This window comes from Mus caroli, unplaced genomic scaffold, assembly GCF_978045245.1.
Source record: "Mus caroli unplaced genomic scaffold, Mus_caroli_1 scaffold_7, whole genome shotgun sequence".
Taxonomy (NCBI): Eukaryota; Metazoa; Chordata; class Mammalia; order Rodentia; family Muridae; genus Mus; species Mus caroli.
In genome coordinates, this window is record NW_028227262.1 from 113,263,886 (window position 1) to 113,288,588 (window position 24,703).

A 24,703-nucleotide genomic window follows, 5' to 3' on the forward strand; every position below is an offset into this window, starting at 1 on the left:
GCCATCACTGCATTTCTATAGCTGTAGGTTTCCTTTCCTGTAAAATCAAGAAACTAGCATCTGTCTCCTAGGATTGTTGTGATGTGAAAATGGATTCCTATATTTACTCATTCAGCAAAGATTTATTAAGTTCCTGGGATGTGCCTGACACTATTTAAAATCATAAGGATTTGTAGCAAAACAGATAATATAATGCATGTAAGCCGCTTAGGAAAGAACCGGGAATTTAGCATAAAGTTTGAAAATGCCTAAGGAACAGTGACCTGCTTTCCATGATCTACCCCCTGCCTCTCTTACACATACACACACACACACACACACACACACACACACACACACACACACACACACACCATGTAGGGGGAGACATTTATGCACACATGCACATATTATTATACCACAAGACAACAGCAGAGCCTAGGATATGCAGAAAGTACACTTGCTTTGCTGACCCCTAATGAAAGGGATTGGAACATCTGCTCAGTGAACTAAAGGAAACAGAATGCAAACAAACGATAAGGATGATGGGCAGTTGTAAATAGCCACAAGGAGAATTTTTACCAGGGTTGAATACATTTGAGTCCTTGTGGGGACACAGCATAGACATCAAAAATAATATACCAGTGCAAACGTAATTTTTATGAGTAAAAACAGTCTTTCAAGGGGACTTTGACGTGTTGTTTATCAGACTCTACCTTATAGAGTAAAAGGAAGAAATGTTAAGATGGGATGAAGAATGCTCTCTGGGAAGTTACATGGAAAGATACTTAGGAACACTGTTTCACGTAGTGGCATATTAAGACCAGTGTGAGGAGTTGAGGCTGCACCACACTTTATTAAGGTCATTTCCACAGAATCCTGCCCTTATGTTTCCTTCTCCTTTCTCCCCTTTCCTCTTCGCCTCTCCTACCTTGGGCTCTAATTCTCTTCTTCACCTCCTTCTGCTCTTCCCATTGGGGTGGGTCTTGGAGACACATGTCTTCTCATCGGCCAGCTCACTCTGCACTGACCACTGGACACTCACACCTTTATGTCCCCTACTTGTCAGCCAGCAGGCTAGCCACCTCTAAAGATGCCCTAAGCCTCTGTTACCCTTGGCCCTAGCAGTGGGATATTCTGGATTGAAATTTGGCAATTGTCCTCTAAGTTTGTGTCCAATTGCCTGTCAGGACAAAGAGACAAATTCACTTTTAGAGTAATTTGTTAGTTTTATTTTTAAAGACAGCAGTTTATTGTCCCCACCCCCAACCCCCGCCCCAAATGTTTGCCTATGGGTGCTCACCAGAGAAAGAGTTTCTATATTTTAACTGTTAATCTCTTCCACAGCTGTGTCTGAAGTCACTTAAGAGCTTCAAACACGTTTTCTGGGTTCTCATGCACTTGAACTATGATAGGGATATTGCAATCCACCTAGTTTCTTCCTCCAGTTCCCCTCCAGGCACCCTCAGGCACACTTACATAAGAACACATCATTTCTCCCTTTACAGGCTGATGTAACATCTGTCAAGTGGCCTACTCTTACTTTTGGGTCCTACAACTCAACTTTCCCTATGTCCACTCCATTATATACGCAGAACTTTCAAACCATAGACAAACCTGAGGAGGTGTTCCTGGCCTTTACAAGGTCTGTTTTGGATTTTAGAACTCATTTGCCGATATTATTTCATCTCAGAAAGTCCATAGAGTTGATGAAAAGTTCTTTATCATTTTATTGCCAAAACTTCAACACATTTTTTTTTGTAACAGGATGACAATCTGGCATTAATATCACTCTTTTTTAGTCCCATTTTTTCCTAAGGGAAAGCTCTAACAGTGTTGGCACAAAGTTCTTCCATCATTGACAATGATCTCAAGAGTGCTCTTTCTCAATTGTAGCCCAATATAATTCTCAGCATGAAACTGTGTCTTGGTTAAATCGACTGGTTTTATCTCTACAATCACTGGTGTCATTGTAAAATTCTTTAAGATGACCCAGGGATACCTGATTATGAGAGGTTTCTATGTAAGTGTATCCATATCCCTGTTATTACAAGCAGTGAAAAGAATACATCCACCCCATGCTTATCAAGACAGTTTATGCTTATGCACTTAATTGTCTCCAGAAAACATCGTGAAATCCTTTTCCCCACAAGCCAGAGTTAGTTAACATGGAGTTTATGAGCTCAGCTGATTTCTTTGCACAAAGAACTTTGAATCCAGGAATATGCCAATTGCAAGAAATAGAAAGAAAGTGAAGGCCCACTCTGGTCCTCAGCCATCAGACTACCCTGCACAGCTTGGAAAAAAGATGCAGCTAGTTGGACTGGGGGCAAGACACCCAGTGTTGGGATGGGAAAATCGCTGTCACACAGCACCTCAGGAACGCTCACCCCTTTGAACTGCCCCAGCACAGTCTCTCCACCTCACTTCTACTTCAAATTTCCAATTCTGCCTGATTGTCCTGAGGTTTCTCCAGGGAGTATGAGCAGCTCCCCTTTCCATTCAACCGGGTTGAGGCAGAAGCCTTAGCCAAGATGAGCAAGACTGCAGATGCTTGGGGAATGCCCAAAGGTGGCCAAGCACTGGAGCGCTAGTGCTTGTATGGAAGAGCTTTGAGATGTGTGTTTGTGCTGCTGGCTGCTTATGCTGGAGGGACTGAACATCCTAAGATTTCCATATACCAACTGCCACCCAGTGTAAAAGAAAGAACGAGAGAAGCAAAACCAGACCAAGAAAGAAAGAAAGAAAGAAAGAAAGAAAGAAAGAAAGAAAGAAAGAAAGAAAGGAAGGAAGGAAGGAAGGAAGGAAGGAAGGAAGGAAGGAAGGAAGAAAGGAAGGAAGGAAGGAAGTTAGGAAAGGGTAGAGATGAATGTAAGGTCAGAGTGGGAGATTCTGGACCTGGAGCAAGGGGCAAGGGTCTTCCTGCGGTGGGAAGCTTTGGAGCAGTGGAGTTGCAGGAACAGGCTCACAGGGACCCCGAAGTGACACAAGAATATGAGAGGGCAGCTTGGGTGATGTGTCAGCGAGCAATTTTACTTGCCTTCCGTGTTTACTTCCATTTCTCTGCCCTCCTCCCAGCTCTTGGCAGCGAGTACTTCTCTCCATGGACATTTGCACACAAGCTCCCAAGTCTGCATCACATAAAGGGACTGAAAGACCGGTCGACCCTCCCTTGCACTATTTGGAGGCCCAGGAGAGCCGTAAGGGCGTAGAAGGACCAGAGATAGAAAGGAGGATGCATATATTGTAGAAGAACAGAGGCAGAGTATCCCCCTGCCCCCATAGATGTCAATTTGGGTGAATTCTTACCCCTAGAGCGCCCTGCAAAGCAACTCCCCCTGCTTGCTAGGCTTCTGACACTCCAGGGACATGGAAGGGTGGAGCGCACAGGTGGAATTTCTGTATTTTCTATCTGCAACCAGGTTTGGACCGCACCTCGCTCGCTCCCAGAGCCACAAGTTAGAGATGATAGCCTAGCTCCTCAGGTGCCAACAGTAAAGGTCATTTGTGTTATTCTCTATCTAAGACCGGCAGAGTGGTCCAGTACCCACCATGAGTTGGGATTCCAAGCTCCTGCAGCGTCTGAGACTTCATCAGCTCTGGACTGGGGTCCCTTTCCTCAGCCACAGTGGACAATCAACCTTGCGCGCGTCAGCGGAGGAAAATAGGCTTGCAGAGGACTCCCTTCTCTCTCCTCCTGGAAACCTTCCCCAACCTTGTTCCCCCGCCAAGGTCCGGGAACAACAGCACTAAACCTGTCGTCCTCACCAGAAGGCTCTCTCCCAAGGCGGAGTCAGAGGACAGCGTGGAGTGGTGGCGAGAGGGGCCTCCACCCTAAATGCAGTGTGCCCAGACCCCAGGGTATAAGGGGAGCTTAAGGGGGAGGGGTGAGCGGCAGGAGAGACTGAGCTCTACTTGCCTTTCCCACGGCAGCATCTGGAGTTGGGGGGGGGTGCGGGAATGAAGAGGACCAGAGTGTGGCAGCGGGGGTGAGGGGGTGCCAAGCTCAAAGACACAGCCATACTGGAGTATCGCGCTCACAGGCTGCTTTTTGCCACATTCCACTGGACTTAGCTACCCCACTGGTTTCCCCCGCCCCAGCTTTGAAACCCCTCCTTCTTTCAGACCCGCCAAGGTACGTGTCCTCTCCAGCAAGCCCCAAATGCCAAAGTTTCCATTGGAAAACCTGCACGTGTCGGGGACCACCAAACAATTCTTGCAAACCCAGACCATCTGCGTCCAGGGTCGGGTGATGGGGAGGAACTGCGAGGTACCAGGGCCCTTGATATGGACAATTAGAGAACCGTGGTATAACAAGAGTCTTTACCTGTCACTGACTTAGTCGCCCGGGGCTGCGATCTGGTGGAGTCTGGCTGGAGCGAGGAGCCTTTGGCGGGCTCAGGTTGGACCGGTTTGGGAGCGAGCGGCACAGCTCGGAGTCCTCAGCTGGTTGCCCGCTTGCCTTCTCCCTGGATCTTGCGAGAGAAAAGCGAAAGATTAGTTGTCGCCGCCGCACTTAGACGGGTGGGGCAAGGGAGGCGGGGAGACTGCGGACCCCAAGGCTCAGAGAAGGCTGCGGGGCATGTCACATGGGTCATATTACTCGGCTAATCTGGGACCCCAATTAGCCAATTCGGACTGGAGTTAAATTACATCTGTCTGCCGCCTTGAGCATCACACCCCCCAAACACAGGCAAATAAGACTTTCAAACCTGGCTTTCAGGAAGATGACTGTGAACACCGAAACAGAAAGGAGACCTGGATGTGGCGAAGAGCTGGGCGGGCTTCATTTCTTCACCCGAGTGTCGGGGAAGTAGTAATTAGTGTCTGGGAGCTGCGCTCTTCCACTTCTCCCAGTGCCTCTGGCGATTTCCAAGTGGGATCTGCGACTTCAGGGTTCTGGCCAAGCCCGCAGGCTGGCGTGTGCGTGTGTGCGTGTGTGCGAGTGAGTGTGTCTGTGCCCCCGTGTGCCTGCTCCTGGGAACTGGTCTCCTCGCCCTCACCCGCTGTGTGTAGCAGCAGAGCGAGAGTGGTGTCTCTATTTGTGCGTTTGTGTTCGATTAGCTGCAATGGGCGGACAGTTTCTGGAGAGAGCATTTACAATTTTCTTTCGTTCTGACAGGATTAGTTGCCGTTGAAGGGGGCTCCGCCAATGAAATCTTCTCTGCGCTCTGATTTGGCGGTTCTTCGGTGCAAATATGACAGCTTTCTCTCTCAGCTCTTTTCTGCATCTCTCCATGTCCGACCCCGGAGCTCAGTTCTCGGTCTGCAATTTCTACACCACAACCTTTGCAATCACCACCACCACCACCACCACCACCCCTAGGTCCCATGTCAGCAGGTGCCAGGTTGCTACAAAGGTGACAGGGCACATTGGGAAGAAGGCTTGTTGATTGCAGAAGATACTTATGCCCCGTATTTCCAGGTGGGGAAATGTTAGAATAAATGCAATGTACTTTGTACTAAATATATAGTCATGGAGAATTGTTCAGATTGTTTATTCCTTTCTTTGATGCTAACTAATGTATTAGAAAGACACAGAAATTTATCTGTCTTTGCTGTTTTGTTTTTTCTTCTTCCCACACAGGTCAACGCCTGTGTGTTCCATCAGTTAATGGGGAGTAGTAGTTAAGAGAGTATACTAGTGAGGCTTTGGTGAGACGGGATTTTGCTGTCTATCGAGGAAAATAAAAGATGTGAACTTCCTGTGTTCAGAGCATGGACTAATTTTTGGCTTCATTTATTTTAATGAGAAATTCTTTCCCAGATTTATACCCATTGTTTGAAAGTATGGATCTTGTTTGATAATATCATAATGTGATTATTCTAAGGTGTAGTTGAGGACAATTGCTCGTGATGATGGATATTGTATCTGATGACATAAATATGTGTTACAGAATGAGGCTTTCATTGCCAAATAGAATTAAAGAAGGAATCATTACAACCTTAAACTAAATAACAAAGAATGGGACCTATCTCCTTTTTGATCGCAGAGACAGAGAAATTGCTATTTATTATGCTCAATGGAATTCAGCTCAGTTCCTGTTGCCCTGTCCTTGGCTGGGCGTTAAAGAGCACACAGAATAATGAAACCACGGTTCCTTTTCTTTCTGAGTTTCTCATCTTTGAGAATAAATACCCACATGAAGCTCTTGTAGAGAGGTTGACCATCAACACTATAAATTATACACTAATATAAATTCATTGGTGAGTGAAAATCCTACAGCTATGCCTAAGTAGCACTGACACAAATTCATTCAATTTTGCTTGATAAAAGCTATCCTTGTGTAAAGGGTGGCAATGGTATGTCTTTGCCCTCTGAGCCCCATGCAGGCATTCTTGTCTTGTTTGGGAAAGGCAGTTCTGAACATTATTGCCCTCAGTCTACCCCAGAACTAGGTTTCAGTCAGCAAGCATCTGATTTTTATTTTCATTTACCCCCCTTCTCTGTTGGGTACTACCGAAAATAAGTTCACCAACATTCTGTCTGCTACTATCTCTAAGAAGCCTTCAGAAATTCACATTGTCATAGCATACCTGAGGTTTTTGTGAATGCACTTGTGCATGCTTGCATGCTTGTGCGCCCGCACACACACACACACACACACACACACACACACACACACACACACACAGAAACTGAACAACAACAAAAAGAAGAAGAAGAAATTCCTGACAAGCAACAAAGAAAACCCAAGCATCTAGTAACCTGGACTCTGGTTCTGTTCTTGCTTCCCGTATGACTCTGTTCTTCCTAAGAGGAGCTACCTATTTCAAAATGGGAAGTAAACAGCCAGCGAAGGCTCACAAACATCAGGATGTTCCTAGGAGCTAGAAACAAGTGGTACTCTCAGCAAGCAAGCCTCAATTACTGAGAACAACTTTATCTTTTATCATGCATGCTTGTTGTATCTTGGCCACTCACTGTCGGTGAAGTGAGAAAATTATTTAACTACTCTGAGTGTCAGCTTTTTAATCTATAAAATGGATATCTTTTAGACCTGTTAGATAGAACAGTAGAATCAACTGCTGCAAAGTTCTCAGCAGATTTATTTGTTTGTTTGTTTGTTTGTTTGTTTTTGGCACATGGCAATTTAGCAATGGCTGCAGGTCGTCAGCTCACATTTAAGGATTCGGATTCCTGGGTCATGCCTGTGACCTCTTTGAAAGTGTTTACCTACCGGGGAGCATTGCAGGCAAAACGAAGGACGCTACCCACCAGAGGATGCGAGATGCATGTTAAACATAGTCCATCATCACACTGACTCCAGGGAGCCTCAGTCTTTCCCCTTTCTAGTTTCTTTCTGTACAGGAAATGGTCGTGCGTTTTCTGAGCATTTTATTTTCATCTCTTAAACAAGTTCACTTTCTGAGATAAAAGAGTGTTCCTTCACCCCAGGAATATAGCGTTTGCATTTATTAGTAACTCTTGGTGTGGAACATTTTCAAAAGTGCTTTTTAAAGACTTTGTAGAATGCATCTGTGGGTTTCCCTTTATCTGCATGACTATTTTCCACCTCAAAGCACTCTAATAAATTAGTAATTTCCACTTGTGAAGCCAAACTTCATTACCTACCTCCTTATAATGCTAGTTTTAGGCATGTGACGAGGAAAGCCAATGCCCTCAGGGCATGACTTTGAGTCTTCTGCAAAGTTCACTTTTTAGTAAGACTAGAAACAAGGTCACCAGTAATAAAAGAAGAAGGGATCTGGTTGGCTCTCAGTCCTGGAGGCGTGGCACGCATTGATTTCAGTGCAAGAGGAAGGAGGTTCCAGTGCTTAGATGCACGGTTCACTACTCTCTCATTGTAAGTGGATTTAGGGTGAGTTGAACTCTTGTGGTTTCCCACCAGGTCTGGCAGCCATACATTTGCCCCCTCCCACTTTTTTTAAATTTTAATGACTTGAAAAAAAAATACATGGGAAGTCTTGGCTTATGGAAGGAAAATGAACTAGAGTAGATCTTATTGCCCTCAGTCTCCCACCCATAAAACTGTTCCAAGTGGTACAGAGGGGCAATCACGAGGCTTAGGAGCTCGGGGTAAGGGGAGGCAGCTTGATACCTCATATGTACACCTAGGGAACTTTTATTTTTCTGTGATTCAGTTTGGAATATAACATTCTTGGGTTCAAAGTGGGTCTTCCATTGACAGTCACTTGGAATGGGCTTTTCAGTAATTCTGTTGTTTTAAAAATCTCAATAACAGCCCCACAATAGGCATGCCATTCTTCTTAGAGTTATTTATTTTCCCTACAAACACTCCCAGAGGGTAATTTAAAAGCTTCTATTCTTCAGCTAGAAAAGATGATGTCCTTTTGTCATAGAAAAATCCTAAGCCTTTCTTTTGCATACCCTGCAGCAGAAGTTTTCATACACAAATGGGACTGATTCTGAGTGACAGTGTTTAGTGACAGAATGACAAACAATGCTCTGTTACTTGTCCCCCCTTTCCCTGGAAGTTTGGCATCACAGATGTTTTAAACTCATCCTGTCTTAGGCTTGATAGTCTTACCCAAAGCCTAAAAAGCATTTGCTGCAGCTGAGTCTAAGATATTTAAAATACAGAGGTCTGTTCCAAATGGGGAATAGTAAGAAGGAAGAAATGGTGGTGGGGGAGGGGCCTCAAGGTGCAAAATGTTAAGCAGCCGCTGATAAACCAGTGTTGAGTACACAGAGGGAAACAGACAGGTGGGATGCCGGGTTGCTCAGAGGAGCATTTAGTCTGTATTCATTCCTCCCACCAGGAGGCAGAGCTGAAGACCCACACAGGGAGGTAAGCCCCTAAGACAGGGGCTGGGGAGTCCCAAATGTGTCCATTTCAAGTGTATCTTTTCCACAAACAATTTTCTTTTTCTTACTGGATATTTTCTTTATTTACATTTCAAATATTATTCTCTTTCCCGGTTTCCCCTCCGGAAACTCTCTATCCCATCCCCACTCCTCCTGCTTCTATGAGGTTGACAAACAATTTAAATGTCTCTTCCTGAAGTCTAAGTAGAATGCTGGAATTTCTGGTGGAGCTAAGATTCTAGCGAGTTCAAAGGAAAGAGTCCTGTTCCTCCATTATGAACAGGACTCCCTGATGATTTGAATCAGTGACTCTGATTTTATTTTCTTTTACAGAAGTGTCTTCCAGGAATACTTAACACCAACTTAGTCCACAGGGAAACCTGCTTTCTGTAGAATTTCCAACAAACTAAGCCCATACTCATGGGAGTTCATATATTTTCTCAGATCATGTAACAGACAAGTTTCTTAAGCTAGCTATGGGTCACCACATCACAGGAAAGTTGGAGAGACGAAGCCATGATAAAAAGCATGTTTTGGGAGCACAGCAGCACCCCAAAGGCTCCTTACTAAACTTGACTTACCCTCTATTTCAAAGTGACTGAGATAGTGCTCATGCAGAAAAGAATGTTTATCAAAAGTAAGACTCGATCATGTATGATCAGTAATATTACCACATGCAGATCTTTTCACCTTAGAAACACTCTCTCCTTGTAGAGCGCCTAATGAAGCAAGCACTAAAGCCTGCCCGGATTTACTGTGCCAAGAAGATACAGGCTGAACATGTTCTTTCTTGCTCATTTAATCTACAAGGTGACTGGATCTATGGATTAAGGACCTCATTTAGAAGAGGTCTCAAGGGCAGCACTTTACAAATCCCCAGAGAAGAGAATGATGTAGAGTAGTTCTAAGAACAATATGTGTGCTCCATGACTACAAGATCTTTCTTCATTGACAAACATTACCTTCGAAAGAGAGTTAATTTTAAAAGGATGCTGAATGAACATGTATTGGTAATCATTGAATGTCTTAACGATTACTACTTAACTCTGAGAACTCTATAGCAGGTGCAATGTACTCTTTCTTGTGTTATTGATGACAGTTATGGGATACACAGTGTCTATGGCTTGGTGGAAAATATTTTTGATTGAACAATTTTACGTAAACAAGCTGCCATTGCTATGTTTTGCTTTGACAGTGCTATGAAGTGCAATGAGCTGGCCTGAGACTGTCAGATGGATTCTCCAGGGAAAGTGTTTTCCAGGAGCTTGCCATGAACTGGATTGAAGGTATTGGTATTAACTCAACAAAATAATAAATAACGTTCAATATTTTTTACCTATCAATGATGTGAAACCACTAAGAGTTTTTAGATCCAACTGAAGAGAGAGAAAACTATTTCTACTTAGGAACCATAAATAAAATGTTTGATGCTATACGTGGAGGTTTCTGAAAGATGCTGTGCCACTTGTACATCAGGAAGCTGATTCTAGGGGTGATGTCTTGCTGGCAGATATTGTATATATGGTATGGACCCTTAAAACAAGTATGACCTTATGGATGTTGAAAGTTGTTTGAATATTTAAATTAGCGACCAGTGAAGTAGCTAAAGTTAGAGACATTGTCAGTGGCGATGAAGGAAAATCTTATGCCCTTGATTTATAGCAGTCAGAAAGAAGTAAGACGCAAGTCACTGGGTACTGTGGTCTCATTTCCAGTGACTTAGTGAAGAAGTCCATGACAGGAAAGACACTTTTGCACTCTCTACCCAAGGTACTATGCTTCAGTTACATCTCTGGTCTCCTCTATATGATTCTTGCTTACTAACTTTAAAAACTTTTGTGTTTTAGAAGTAATAAGCTGACTGTTTATAGAGCAATGAGTGTTTCTTGCACAAGAACAAGACACTTGGTATTGCTGTTATAGATTGTTCTAATTATATAATGGCCATGGGGATATGGGCAAGGTAACTAAGAACTAGAGTCTATGTTCACAGAATGAACTGCAAAGCTAGAAGTCCATCTTTAACTATGATTTATACCTTCACTATCCCTGAGAGTATTCTATAAGGTTTCTATGCATTTTGTCCCAGAGTTGACTAACAGTCATGCGTGATAGAATGAAGGGGAGAAGGACTAGTAACTGAAGGTGAGAGTGGTAGGTCAGCAGCTCAGATTCTGAGAAGAGTGGTGCTGGATGATCCTATGCCATCACATCGGTATCAGTGTCTGCTGGACAATGTCAGAGAGGAAGGAACGCTAGTCAGGTGTAAGAAGTAAGCTTGCTTTTAGGGCTAAACTGTAATTTTTTTCTTTTCAAATTCCCACTCTTTCCATTCAGGTATTATTTACTGCCTAAATCAAAATAATATCTATTATGAGACTGTCAAGAACTATGAGGTTGGAATCAAGGACATTCTATTTAGGCAGAAAATGAGTGCTGAATCTCAAGTCATACTAAGAAATACTGTCTCATTCCCTTTCCTTACTTTCATGGACTCAACAGTCTTGTGTTAACCGTGGATTCTAGGTTCCCTTTATTCTTAACCAACCATCAGTGAATAAGAATAAAATTCTTACTCTGAAGCAGAGGGCAACCCTGACTTGTCACTTGTCACAGAAAGTACTTCAACAATATCTTGTCCCTGGGTCCTAAAAACATCAACAGTGGGAACTATCCATTTTTAACAACTGGAACCATGTCTAAAACCTAGCCAATACTAAAACTGCCTAAGATAAGACACATAATCTACATATTCATAGCAGGAAACCAGTTTTTCATTCGCATCTCTTAATTTGAAAATGTTTTCCAATCCTTAAGGGAGAATAAGCGTTCACTAATGCCCAATTAGACTTTTTGGTTGTAGGAGATATTGTATCATCACCAGGCAATATCCACCATAAGTTCTGATGCTATAGTTGTTGTTGATTGACATATTATCCCTTCTTGAATTATTACTGGATGATTTCTTGGCCCTAATTGTGTCTAATTTGGGGTGTGGTCACTATACCCAGGCTGTAAGCACAAAAGATTCTGTCTCCATTAGACAAGCCAGTTTTGTCTATGTTTATTTATTGAGATCCAACTCTGTGTGATGTAGTTAGTCACTTACAACTTGACAGTTATAGGAGATATTTTTTAAATTCCTCTAGAAAACATGATGCTTGTCATGGAAGAGTTCTAAAATGTGTGCTACGCTAGAAGTGGTACTTGTTACATTTGTGTCTATAAAATTCTTTATATGTTAAGATAAATTCTTTAAACTCTTCAAATATTTATTTACTTTATGTGTATTGGTGTTTTGCCTACATGTATGTCTGTGCAATATGTACATGCAGTAGCCCCTGAGACCAGAAGAGGTCATCAGATCTTCAGGAACTGGAGTTACAGTTACAGATTGTTATCTTGTGGGTGCTGGGAACTGAATCCAGGTCTTCTAAAAGGCAGCACATGCTTAGCTGCAGAGCCACTTCTCTGGCCCTAGATAATTCACAAAAACATTTTTTTAAGAAAAATCTCATGCTGCTACTTAAAAAAAAAACAAATCTATAACTACTTAGACTTGGCTCTGTTCAAAATGTGAGAGTCAAAAAATTTTTCTTATATTATTCTTTATTCCTTGTAGAATTTATAATTGATAGTTGGTTATAAGCTGGAGCTATGTAAAGTAAATGTAACTTATGAATTAAAAGAAAATCATTGAATTAAAGGGTAAACAATAAAATAAAATGAATTTAAACCATTGCTATATCACTTCATCAGCTGGAAAGAGAATAGAAGAGACATGTACACAAAAAGACAGAGATAGATAAAGAAATATCAATAGATAGATAGATAAATACCACTAGATAGATAGATGGATAGATAGATAGATAGATAGATAGATAGATAGATAGATAGATAGATAGATGAAAATATATAGTATGTTTGGGAAGAAATCATAGAAAGAGCACCTACTAAGGAATATTAGATGCCCCAGTGGAGCTGTTGCTCATGACCTATAAAACAACACCGAGAAACATCCTCTATATTAACCTCAAAGTATATAGAAGGTCTGGGAAAGAAAGGAGCCATGCCTGTTTTGCACTCCTGCACTAAGCTTCCTGCACTAAAAACTCAGCATGGCTCTCCTACTAAATTCAATTTCTAATCTGCTCAAATGCATCCCAGAAGCCCACTGCATGTAGCTCTTAGGGAAAGTAGGTACCGAAAACAGAATAGCTGTGAAAATGTGCCTGTACCCTTCACTTTGCTCACCTTCTCCCCTGGGTAGTGGCACTGCAACTTCTTTAGAAACCTGATGGCACAGAGGAAAAGAATGCACTCAAAATAGTCAGGGTGTGTTGTGACAGGGTAGAAGAGAGAATTGAAATGTTTGGCAGGATAGTCACTGAGGATAAGGGTCAGAATCTAATATCCTAAACCCGTGTGCCCTGTTTCTCTCCAAAGGGATCTACAATGAACCATAAAAATTAATCCAAATGCTTTATTATATATATATATATATATATATATATATATATATATATATATATATATATCACCTTCCTTGCCTATTTCAAAAAGCATGGCACTACCAGGGAGACAGCATATTTTAAGACCTTCTATGTGACTGTGTATAAACATAAGGAGTATTTGTTTAGCTTTCAGGCAAAAGTGGTTTCCTAACACAGATAATTCATCTCAGTACAATCCCAAGCAACATGGATTAAAGACAGTTTGTTTAGGGGTGGCTATCAAGTCACCATTCACCTCCTAAATCTAATACCCATCACCAATGCTTATGTGTTACCTCAATGCTGATCATCTCAGCTCACTTAAAATAACCCTTCAAACATGCCTGCCTTGTGTACATATCTGGGAAATGAGGTGAGCTTTAATTGGTGAACTTCAGCTTCTCACTAAAAGGCTGAATTTTACACGTTTTACTCTTGTTACAATAGCAGGGACAGGGTGGGTATGTACCCAGCCACATCTTACAATGCCAGTTTCTTGTAACTATGCCACACAGGATATCAAAGTATTCCACACAGCCCATACTTACCCTAATTCTCACTTTGCCAACACACACACACACACACACACAAGCACACACACACACACATTACTATGCACAATTGTATAGTTTCAACTTTTGTCAGAGATTCAAATTTGTGTTTAGACTTTATGCAGTGAGGAGGTTAAACGTTTATTAATTTGGTGTATTTGTTTTCCAAAATAAAGTGCTTTAGGTATGTTAAACAGAAAATGACTTGAATCATAATTTCAATTCTTCCATAGGACATGCCCTTAGATAAACCATTTAATTCATCCATGTTTCATTTTCCTTATCTACAGTAAGGCAACGTGGCCATCTTTGTTTTTCTAAGGAATTTCAGATGACTGAGATATTTTGTTATGCCCTTGTGTGGAGATGAGCATAAACACATTTTAAAGGCAGAAACTGTCCATTATGTCCTTGTGACTATTTTTATCATTGTTATATTATCTGAAATGATTCTATTTACTAAATCTGGTAAGCAGAATAGTGCCCCCTCATGGACCTTCTCATTTTTATTTCCTGGAAATTGTGAATGTGTTATGGCACTCCAAAAAATTAAATGGCAAATAAAAGCTGTCAATCAGTTAACTTTAAAGAGATAAATTATTTGTTTGGCTCAAGATAATCAGAGGTGAGGTGGGAGCCACAGAGCCGCTGAGGCAGCACCCTTTTGGGGCCGCAGATATCCAGCACCCTCCCAGCCGGAGGACAGTGATCTGCCCTGCAGGGAGCACCATCTTGGCTCCGGGACTCCGCCGAACTTAGTCTGTACAGGTTAGAGTGAGGACCACAGAGGCAGACAGCTTCTGGGACAGGCGGGAGCCACAGAGCCGCTGAGGCAGCACCCTTTTGGGGCCGCAGACATCCGGCACCCTCCCAGCTGGAAGACAGTGATCTGCCCTGCACAGGAGCCCTCTGGCTCAGGAGCAGGGAGCACACCTTGGATCCAGGACTCCACTGAACTTAGGAAGTTAGTCTGCACAGCTGAGAGTCTGCACCACAGAAGCCTACAGCTTCTGTGACTTGCCAAAGCAACACAGCATCTGGGAAAGGTCCTGTTTTCCGCCTTCTTCTTCGGCCAGGAGGAGGTCCAAACGCCAGATATCTGTACACCTTCCCTTTAAGAGGAAAGCTTGTCAGCAGGGAGTGCTCTAACCACTGAAACTCAGAGGAGAGAGCCTGTCTCCCAGGTCTGCTGACAGACGATACTCAGAATCACCAGAAGAACAACCTCTGAACAGAGACAACTATAACAACTCCAGAGATTACCAGATGGCGAGAGGTAAACATAAGAATCCTACTAACAGAAACCAAGACCACTCACCATCATCAGGACCCAGCACTCCCACTTCCCCCAGTCCAGGGCACCCCAACACACCTGAAAAGCTAGACCTGGATTTAAAAGCATATCTCATGATGATGGTAGAGGACATCAAGAAGGACTTTAAAGAACTACAGGAGAACATGGCTAAAGAGTTACAAGTCCTTAAAGAAAAACAGGAAAACACAACCAAACTGGTAGAAGTCCTTAAAGAGAAACAGGAAAACACATCCAATCAGATGATGGAAATGAACAAAACCATACTAGACTTAAAAAGGGAAGTAGACACAATAAAGAAAACCCAAAATGAGGCAACACTGGAGATAGAAACCCTAGGAAAGAAATCTGGAACCATAGATTCAAGCATCAGCAACAGAATACAAGAGATGGAAGAGAGAATCTCAGGTGCAGAAGATTCCATAGAGAACATCGGCACAACAATCAAGGAAAATGTAAAATGCAAAAAGATCCTAACTCAAAACATCCAGGAAATACAGGACACAATGAGAAGACCAAACCTACGGATAATAGGAGTGGATGAGAATGAAGATTTTCAACTCAAAGGACCAGCAAACATCTTCAACAAAATTATAGAAGAAAACTTCCCAAATCTAAAGAAAGAGATGCCCATGAACATACAAGAAGCCTACAGAACTCCAAATAGGCTGGACCAGAAAAGAAATACCTCCCGACACATAATAATCAGAACAACAAATGCACTAAATAAAGATAGAATACTAAAAGCAGTAAGAGAAAAAGGCCAAGTAACATATAAAGGCAAGCCTATCAGAATTACACCAGATTTTTCACCAGAGACTATGAAAGCCAGAAGATCCTGGACAGATGTTATACAGACACTAAAAGATCACAAATTCCAGCCCAGGCTACTATACCCAGCCAAACTCTCAATTAACATAGATGGAGAAACCAAAGTATTCCACGACAAAACCAAATTCACACATTATCTCTCCACGAATCCAGCCCTTCAAAGGATAATAACAGAAAAAAACCAATACAAGGACGGGAACCACGCCCTAGAAACAACAAGAAGGTAATCCCTCAACAAACCTAAAAGAAGACAGCCACAAGAACAGAATGCCAACTTTAACAACAAAAATAACAGGAAACAACAATTACTTTTCCTTAATATCTCTTAATATCAATGGACTCAACTCCCCGATAAAAAGACATAGACTAACAAACTGGCTACACAAACAAGACCCAACATTTTGCTGATTGCAGGAAACTCATCTCAGAGAAAAAGATAGACACTACCTCAGAATGAAAGGCTGGAAAACAATTTTCCAAGCAAATGGTATGAAGAAACAAGCTGGAGTAGCCATTCTAATATCTGATAAGATTGACTTCCAACCCAAAGTCATCAAAAAAGACAGGGAGGGGCACTTCATACTCATCAAAGGTAAAATCCTCCAAGAGGAACTATCAATCCTGAATATCTATGCTCCAAATACAAAGGCAGCCTCATTCATTAAAGAAACTTTAGTAAATCTCAAAGCACACATTGCACCTCATACAATAATAGTGGGAGACTTCAACACACCACTTTCACCAATGGACAGATCATGGAAACAGAAAATAAACAGGGACACAGTGAAACTAACAGAAGTTATGGATCAATTGGATCTGGCAGATATCTACAGAACATTTTACCCTAAAACAAAAGGATACACCTTCTTCTCAGCACCTCATGGTACCTTCTCCAAAACTGACCACGTAATTGGGCACAAAACAGGACTCAACAGATACAAAAATATTGAAATTTCCCATGCATCCTATCAGATCACCATGGACTAAGGCTGATCTTCAATAACAAAATAAATAATAGAAAGCCAACCTTCACGTGGAAACTGAACAACACTCTTCTCAATGATACCTTGGTCAAGGAAGGAATAAAGAAAGCAATCAAGGACTTTTTAGAGTTCAATGAAAAAAAAGCCACAACATACCCAAACTTATGGGACGCAATGAAAGCATTTCTAAGAGGAAAACTCATAGCTCTGAGTGCCTCCAAAAAGAAACTAGAAAGAGCACACATTAGCAGCTTGACAACACACCTAAAAGCACTAGAACAAAAGGAAGCAAATTCACCCAAGAGGAGTAGACGGCAGGAAATAATCAAACTCAGGGGTGAAATCAATCAAGTGGAAACAAAAAGAACTATTCAAAGAATCAACCAATCAAGGAGCTGGTTCTTTGAGAAAATCAACAAGATAGATAAACCCTTAGCCAGACTCACTAGAGGGCACAGGGAAAGCATTCTATTTAACAAAATCAGAAATGAAAAAGGAGACATAACAACAGATCCTGAAGACATCCAAAACACCATCAGATCCTTCTACCAAAGGCTATACTCAACAAAACTGGAGAACCTGGATGAAATGGAGAAGTTCCTAGACAGATACCAGGTACCAAAGTTGAACCAAGATCAGGTTAATGATCTAAACAGCCCTATATCCCCCAAAGGAATAGAAGCAGTCATTAATAGTCTCCCAACCAAAAAAAGCCCAGGACCAGATGGGTTTAGTGCAGAGTTCTATCAGACCTTCAAAGAAGATCTAATCCCAGTTCTTCACAAACAAACAAAAAAAAATACTCAACAAAGTTCTTGCTAACCGAATCCAAGAACACATCAAAACAATCATCCATCCTGACCAAGTAGGTTTCATCCCAGGGATGCAGGGATGGTTCAATATACGGAAATCCATCAATGTAATCCAGTATATAAACAAACTCAAAGACAAAAACCACATGGTCATCTCGTTAGATGCAGAAAAAGCATTTGACAAAATCCAACACCCATTCATGATAAAAGTCTTGGAAAGATCAGGAATTCAAGGCCCATACCTAAACATGATAAAAGCAATATACAGCAAACCAGTAGCCAACATCAAAGTAAATGGTGAGAAGCTTGAAGCAATCCCTCTAAAATCAGGGACTAGACAAGGCTGTCCACTTTCTCCATATCTATTCAACATAGTACTTGAAGTCCTAACCAGAGCAATTCGACAACAAAAGGAGATCAAAGGGATACAAATTGGAAAAGATGAAGTCAAAATATCACTTTTTGCAGATGATATGATAGTATATATAAGTGACCCTAAAAATTCCACCAGAGAACTCCTAAACCTGATAAACAGCTTCGGTGAAGTAGCTGGATATAAAATTAACTCAAACAAATCAATGGCCTTTCTCTACACAAAGAATAAACAGGCTGAGAAAGAAATTAGGGAAACAACACCCTTCTCAATAGTCACAAATAATATAAAATATCTTGGCGTGACTCTAACTAAGGAAGTGAAAGATCTGTATAATAAGAACTTCAAGTCTCTGAAGAAAGACATTCTAGAAGATCTCAGAAGATGGAAACATCTTCCATGCTCATGGATTGGCAGGATCAACATTTTAAAAATGGCTATCTTGCCAAAAGCAATCTACAGATTCAATGCAATCCCCATCAAAATTCCAACTCAATTCTTCAACGAATTAGAAAGTGCAATCTGCAAATTCATCTGGAATAACAAAAAACCTAGGATAGCAAAAACTCTTCTCAAGGATAAAAGAACCTCTGGTGGAATCACCATGCCAGACCTAAAGCTTTACTACAGAGCAATTGTGATAAAAACTGCATGGTACTGGTATAGTGACAGACAAATAGACCAATGGAATAGAATTGAAGACCCAGAAATGAACCCACATACCTACGATCACTTGATCTTCGACAAGGGAGCTAAAACCATCCAGTGGAAGAAAGACAGCATTTTCAACAAATGGTGCTGGCACAACTGGTTGTTATCATGTAGAAGAATGTGAATCGATCCATTCCTATCTCCTTGTACTAAGGTCAAGTCTAAGTGGATCAAGGAACTTCACATAAAACCAGAGACACTGAAACTTATAGAGGAGAAAGTGGGGAAAAGCCTTGAAGATATGGGCACAGGGGAAAAATTCTTGAATAGAACAGCAATGGCTTGTGCTGTAAGATCAAGAATTGACAAGTGGGACCTCATGAAACTGCAAAGCTTCTCCAAGGCAAAAGACACCATCAATAAGACAAAAAAACCACCAACAGATTGGGAAAGGATCTTTACCTATCCTAAATCAGATAAGGGTCTAATATCCAATATATATAAGGAACTCAAGAAGGTGGACTCCAGAAAGTCAAATAACCCCATTAAAAAATGGGGCTCAGAATTGAACAAAGAATTCTCACCTGAAGAATACCAAATGGCAGAGAAGCACCTGAAAAAATGTTCAACATCCTTAATCATCAGGGAAATGCAAATCAAAACAACCCTGAGATTCCACCTCACACTAGTCAGAATGGCTAAGATCAAAAATTCAGGTGACAGCAGATGCTGGCGAGGATGTGGAGAAAGAAGAACACTCCTCCATTGTTGGTGGGATTGCAAGCTTGTACAACCACTCTGGAAATCAGTCTGGCGGTTTCTCAGAAAATTGGACATAGTACTACCAGAGGATCCAGCAATACCTCTTCTGGGCATATATCCAGAAGATGTCCCAACCAGTAAGAAGGACACATGCTCCACTATGTTCATAGCAGCCCTATTTATAATAGCCAGAAGCTGGAAAGAACCCAGATGTCCCTCAACAGAGGAATGGATACAGAAATTATGGTACATTTACACAATGGAGTACTACTCAGCTATTAAAAAATAAATTTATGAAATTCCTAGCCAAATGGATGGACCTGGAGGGCATCATCTTGAGTGAGATAACACAATCACAAAGGAACTCACACAATATGTATTCACTGATAAGTGGATATTAGCCCAAAACTTAGGATACCCAAGATATAAGATACAATTTGCTAAACGCATGAAACTCAAGAAGAATGAAGACCAAAATGTGGACACTGTGCCCCTTCTTAGAATTGGGAACAAAACACCCATGGAAGGAGTTACAGAGACAAAGTTTGGAGCTGTGATGAAAGGATGGACCATCTAGAGACTGCCGTATCCAGGGATCCATCCCATAATCAGCTTCTAAACGCTGACACCATTGCATACACTAGCAAGATTTTGCTGAAAGGACCCAAAGATAACTGTCTCTTGTGAGACTATGCAGGGGCCTAGCAAACACAGGAGTGGATGCTCACAGTCAGCTATTGGATGTATCACAGGGCTCCCAATGGAGAAGCTAGAGAAAGTACCCAAGGAGCTAAAGGGATCTGCAACCCTATAGTTGGAACAACATGATGAACTAACCAGTACCCCGGAGCTCTTGTCTCTAGCTGCATATGTATTGAAAGATGGCCTAGTCGGCCATCACTGGAAAGAGAGGCCCATTGGACTTGCAAACTTTATATGCCCCAATATAGGGGAATGCCAGGGCCAAAAGAATGGGAATGGGAGGGTAGGGAAGTGGGGGGCGGTATGGGGGACTTTTGGGATAGCATTGGAAATGTAATTGAGGAAAATATGTAATAAAAAAATAAATTAAGAAGTTAAAAAATTAAAAAAAAAAAAGATAAAAAGGCCACCAAAAGGTTTCGAAAGGATCTTTACCTTTCCTAAATCTGAGAATTTTTTACTCAAGAATGTTTCAGTGGGTAAAGAATGGAACTTGGCCTAGTTTTGACCCCAGGTGTGTGTGTGGGGGGGGGGGGACTGTAAGAAGGGTGTGGGACTAGACAACCCTTCAGTGTCTATCACTAATAATATTACTTAGAGTGAGACCTTCCTCACTTAGAAATAAAAAGGTATTTATGGAAACAGTGACAACCACAGGATGATGTCTAGCTCATGCTTTGGGGTTGTAATAAAATTAAAGAGGCTTTCTGTATTGATAATATAATATACAGAAAGTGCTTTTTATATTCCCATCATATTGTGTTTCAACCTTCCAGTTGTATTACTTAGGTCTTTTCTTTCAGTGAATTCTCTTAATATGGAGAGTGAGTCCAAGGACTGTTAGTATTATGCCAACTTTTTACAGTTTTCTTTCCATTAATTATTTCCTTACTTTACATCCCACTGTTAAGGATCCTATCTACCACTTTGTAGTGCACATGTTTACTGTTCCCTCTTATGTCTTACCTCAGTGCATGTTAGGGACAAGTTGACTTCCTAACAAATAAAAGTCATTTAACCTAAAGTCACTTTTCAGTATGTAGCTTTGAACCAATAAATGAGTTGCAATCATGAAAAAAAAAAGATAATCAGAGGTGTCATTAAATTTTGGTATTCAGGTTGATATCTGAGTTTGAGTGAAGTGCTATGAGAAAGATTGGTCATTGATAGTTTGAAGGAGCCATCAGCTCAAAATAGCAAATAACTCTTCTAGCTGGGAATATAAGAAAACAAATGATCTCATGGAGCCTGCTGAAAAGTAAAGTCATTCTGCAAACCTGAATTTAGCCTTCTGAGGTTCATTTCTGACTAAATAATTATGAACTTAAGATCAGAAGTGTGTATAGTTTAGAATCCCCTCAAAATGATTTAGTGATATTAAAACCACTAAACCACGTTTTCAGGTAGATGCTTTAGTTTACTGAGAGCATGATTGTGCTAAGAACTGTTCTTAAATGTCCAATTCAAGCATAGAAATGGCAACAAACCTTCCGGGAGAGTTAGAGGAATAATAAACTTGTGGAAAAGTGGTTCATTGTTGGTAAACATTCAGCACTAGGGACAGTGCAGACATTAGTTCAAATCTTGGGTCAGTACCTTGGATAGAGGACACTCAGAGTTGATAGATCTTGTGGGTGGATTTCTCTGTAAGACCTCTGAGATTTAGGGAGTGATTTTGCCAACTGTAAATCGACAAAGAAATATTTTTAAAAAGCATTTATTGTGAAGTAGCTCTCCGGTCATTTCTGAGTTCCCTCGTCTGAGCTTTGCTAAACCCCATAGGAGCCATGTGCATATGGCAGCATGTAGTGTCTGAGAACTTTCCCCCTATGCTATGTGTGGTGTGACCTATATTATAGAAATACAGGTAAATCATTGCAGAGTGTGTTTCTATGGGCCTCTTCTAGAAAGAGTAAAGCAGAAAAAAAGTAATAAGGATAGAAACTAACCAAATGATAACAACAATCAAAAAGTTCACAAGCAAACAAAGAAGTAAGCAAAGATGATATATAATGCTGTTTGTCAAATATTCATAGTTCACTCATTGGTGCAATGGGCCAGGATCACGTGATCAGATCTGTTTCTCAGCCATGAGTAGTACTGACGGGACTCTTGCTAAATAATTCATTACCAGTTTGAGAACCTTCTAGGCTCTTCTTTCCTTCCGATTTCACGATAGCATTTGGGATGCCAGCAGTCCAGCTGTAGATTGATCACTGGGTGATTTCTGCTAACCCCCGTGGATATGTAGTGAGAACACGGGATAAAACTTTGCCATTTATGCCAGAAGTTGTTTTTACAGATTATCCTCTTCTGATTTAAAAAAAAAGATAATCAAGATAGCTTGGTATCCAGAATCTGAAGTGGATGCAAAAACTAAGTGATAGGATGAACAAACAAGGGCAAATTATGGTGGAAGAACATTTATGATAAAGAAGTTAAAAGCAGCATGTGTGCCCCAAGACAGTGCCAAGCAACTATGAACCAAGTCAGATGTAGACATAGTTCTGAACAAAGCTTGTGGTTTATATCCCTATTTCTTACCTAACATTTTCCATTTCTTCATATGATAGTGGTTTAAAATATGATACATGTTATGACCAGCATCAAAACTCTTACCTTGATGAGTTTATCAGAGTCTAAATTATTTCTTACTCTAGACTGATTATTTTGGGAGTAGTCATTTGTCTACTATTATTTCTACTGTGATCAAAGTTCATCCATGTGTGCTTATATATATGATGTTTATGCACATGTGTACATGCTCATATTTGTATGTGTATGTGGACACCTACTTTTCATATAGTGTGGATGAAGATGAAGAAACACACTTGGCTATTGGTTCTTTTATTCCATCTTGTTTGAGACAGTTTGTCTTTGTTGTTTGCTGTATACAACAAACAACTGCATACAGTCATCTAGCTGGCCTGTGAGCTTTTGAGACTTGTTCTATTTTTGCCTCTGGTCTCACCATAGAAGCACTGGGATACAACATGTGTGTTATTTTGAATTCTGTGGACTCAAACAAGTACAGCAAATTCATTACCCATTGAACCATTTCTCCCACACAGAGTTCTCATAATTTTACGTCTAGACAATAGTTAGAAGACCATGTCAGCTTATGGTTCATTGAAACAACAAACATTTATTTAGCAATCATAATATTCCTTATCATAGAAAAATTCTTAAAGTAGAACATTGGGCAAAATAAATTACACTGTTAAGTAAATAACCAGACAATTTCATTGGAGAATTATAACTATGGTAGTAGAATGGAATATAAGTCAGCTTGCACTGAAATTGCAAAATAAGGGTATTTGAATCTGACTGAAAACTCAAGACTAGGTTGCCTGAAGGACCAAGATTGAGTTAACATTAAGCAGATGAGTATAAGTTAATCAGATGAACGCTAAAAAGAAAGGTGAATGACCAGTCAAATGGCCCTGTGGTAAGAGAGAACACAGCTAGCAGAAAACATAATGCAAGTGGAATAGGCAGCCTCATAATCTTCACGAAAGTGGGCATTGGGCAGGCAGGGATGAGAAGTCAACAAAAGTAGTAGGGATTCATGGATAATTCAAGTGAGGTTCATGAAGGACTTTAATAAAGCTTATTTCAAAAACTGCATTCTTGGCACAGAGGGAATGATTGGGAAGAGGTCAGAAGAACAAAGGGAGACATGAACATGGCTAAGGCCAAGGTCAAATAATAAATAGAAACGGCTCTGACTATGGGCATAAAGGTGAAAAGTAGATGACAATTTCAAAAGAAGTGATAGAGAGTATTCATAAACCTGATGAAGAATGGGTATGATTGGCAAAAGAGGTTCTAAGGATAATATCTTACAGTGGTGTGGCCCCTCATGAAAACCAGAAACACTGGAAGAGAACAAAAGCTCTCAGGAGGAGGTATAATGTTGAAAGCGTTGAATCTGAAGGAACTTTGAGACAAACAAGAAGGGCTGACAAGGAGACAGTTGAAAATACAGATCTGGAACTCACAATAAAGGTCTAAGCTAGATATATAACCTTGTGAGTCATTTGCTCCTAGGTGGTAATTGAAGCTGTGGGCAAGGCTGAGGCTGCCTAGGGAGAAGGCACAGCAGAACAGGAGCAATGAGCAGGAAGCCAGAGTGAAAGACCAAGAGGGCAAGCGGGGAGGGCACAGCAGGTGCAAGCTGGAACTCCAGCTTGATCAAGAGCAATACACGTGTCATAGATTCTGGTTTTGCCCCTAGCACAGTTTTAAAGAGTGTGTGCACTGGGACACCGATCTCTAAAGAGACTTCACCCTGTTAACTAGCATTTCAGATTTTCTGAATTAAAGAGTAAAGATCAGTGTTCTTCTTTTCAATCTGGATACTTTTCTTTTACCATTAAGTTGTCCCAATATAGAGTGTTTATTAGTCAAAGCTTTATTCCACTGAGACTGATTTCAAATACTGAATTCTCTTGCATAGGACT

The 24,703-nt window shown here is 41.1% G+C and overlaps 1 protein-coding gene across 2 annotated transcripts in view; it reads right to left on the minus strand.

The window, feature by feature from the left end:
- The window catches only part of Chrm2 (cholinergic receptor muscarinic 2), a 132,042-nt gene extending 126,927 nt beyond the window's left edge, over positions 1 to 5,115 (minus strand). Inside the window, exons 1-2 of one of the 2 annotated variants that reach the window (XM_021165322.3) lie at positions 4,692 to 5,115; positions 4,307 to 4,454 (exon numbers count right to left, since the gene is read on the minus strand). The gene's annotated coding sequence lies outside the window, so the exon portion shown is untranslated. Of the gene's footprint in view, positions 1 to 3,530; positions 4,023 to 4,306; positions 4,455 to 4,691 lie in introns of those variants that run through there. The other variant, XM_029478330.2, reaches the window with a different exon arrangement.
- Positions 5,116 to 24,703: the final 19,588 nt, after the last annotated feature.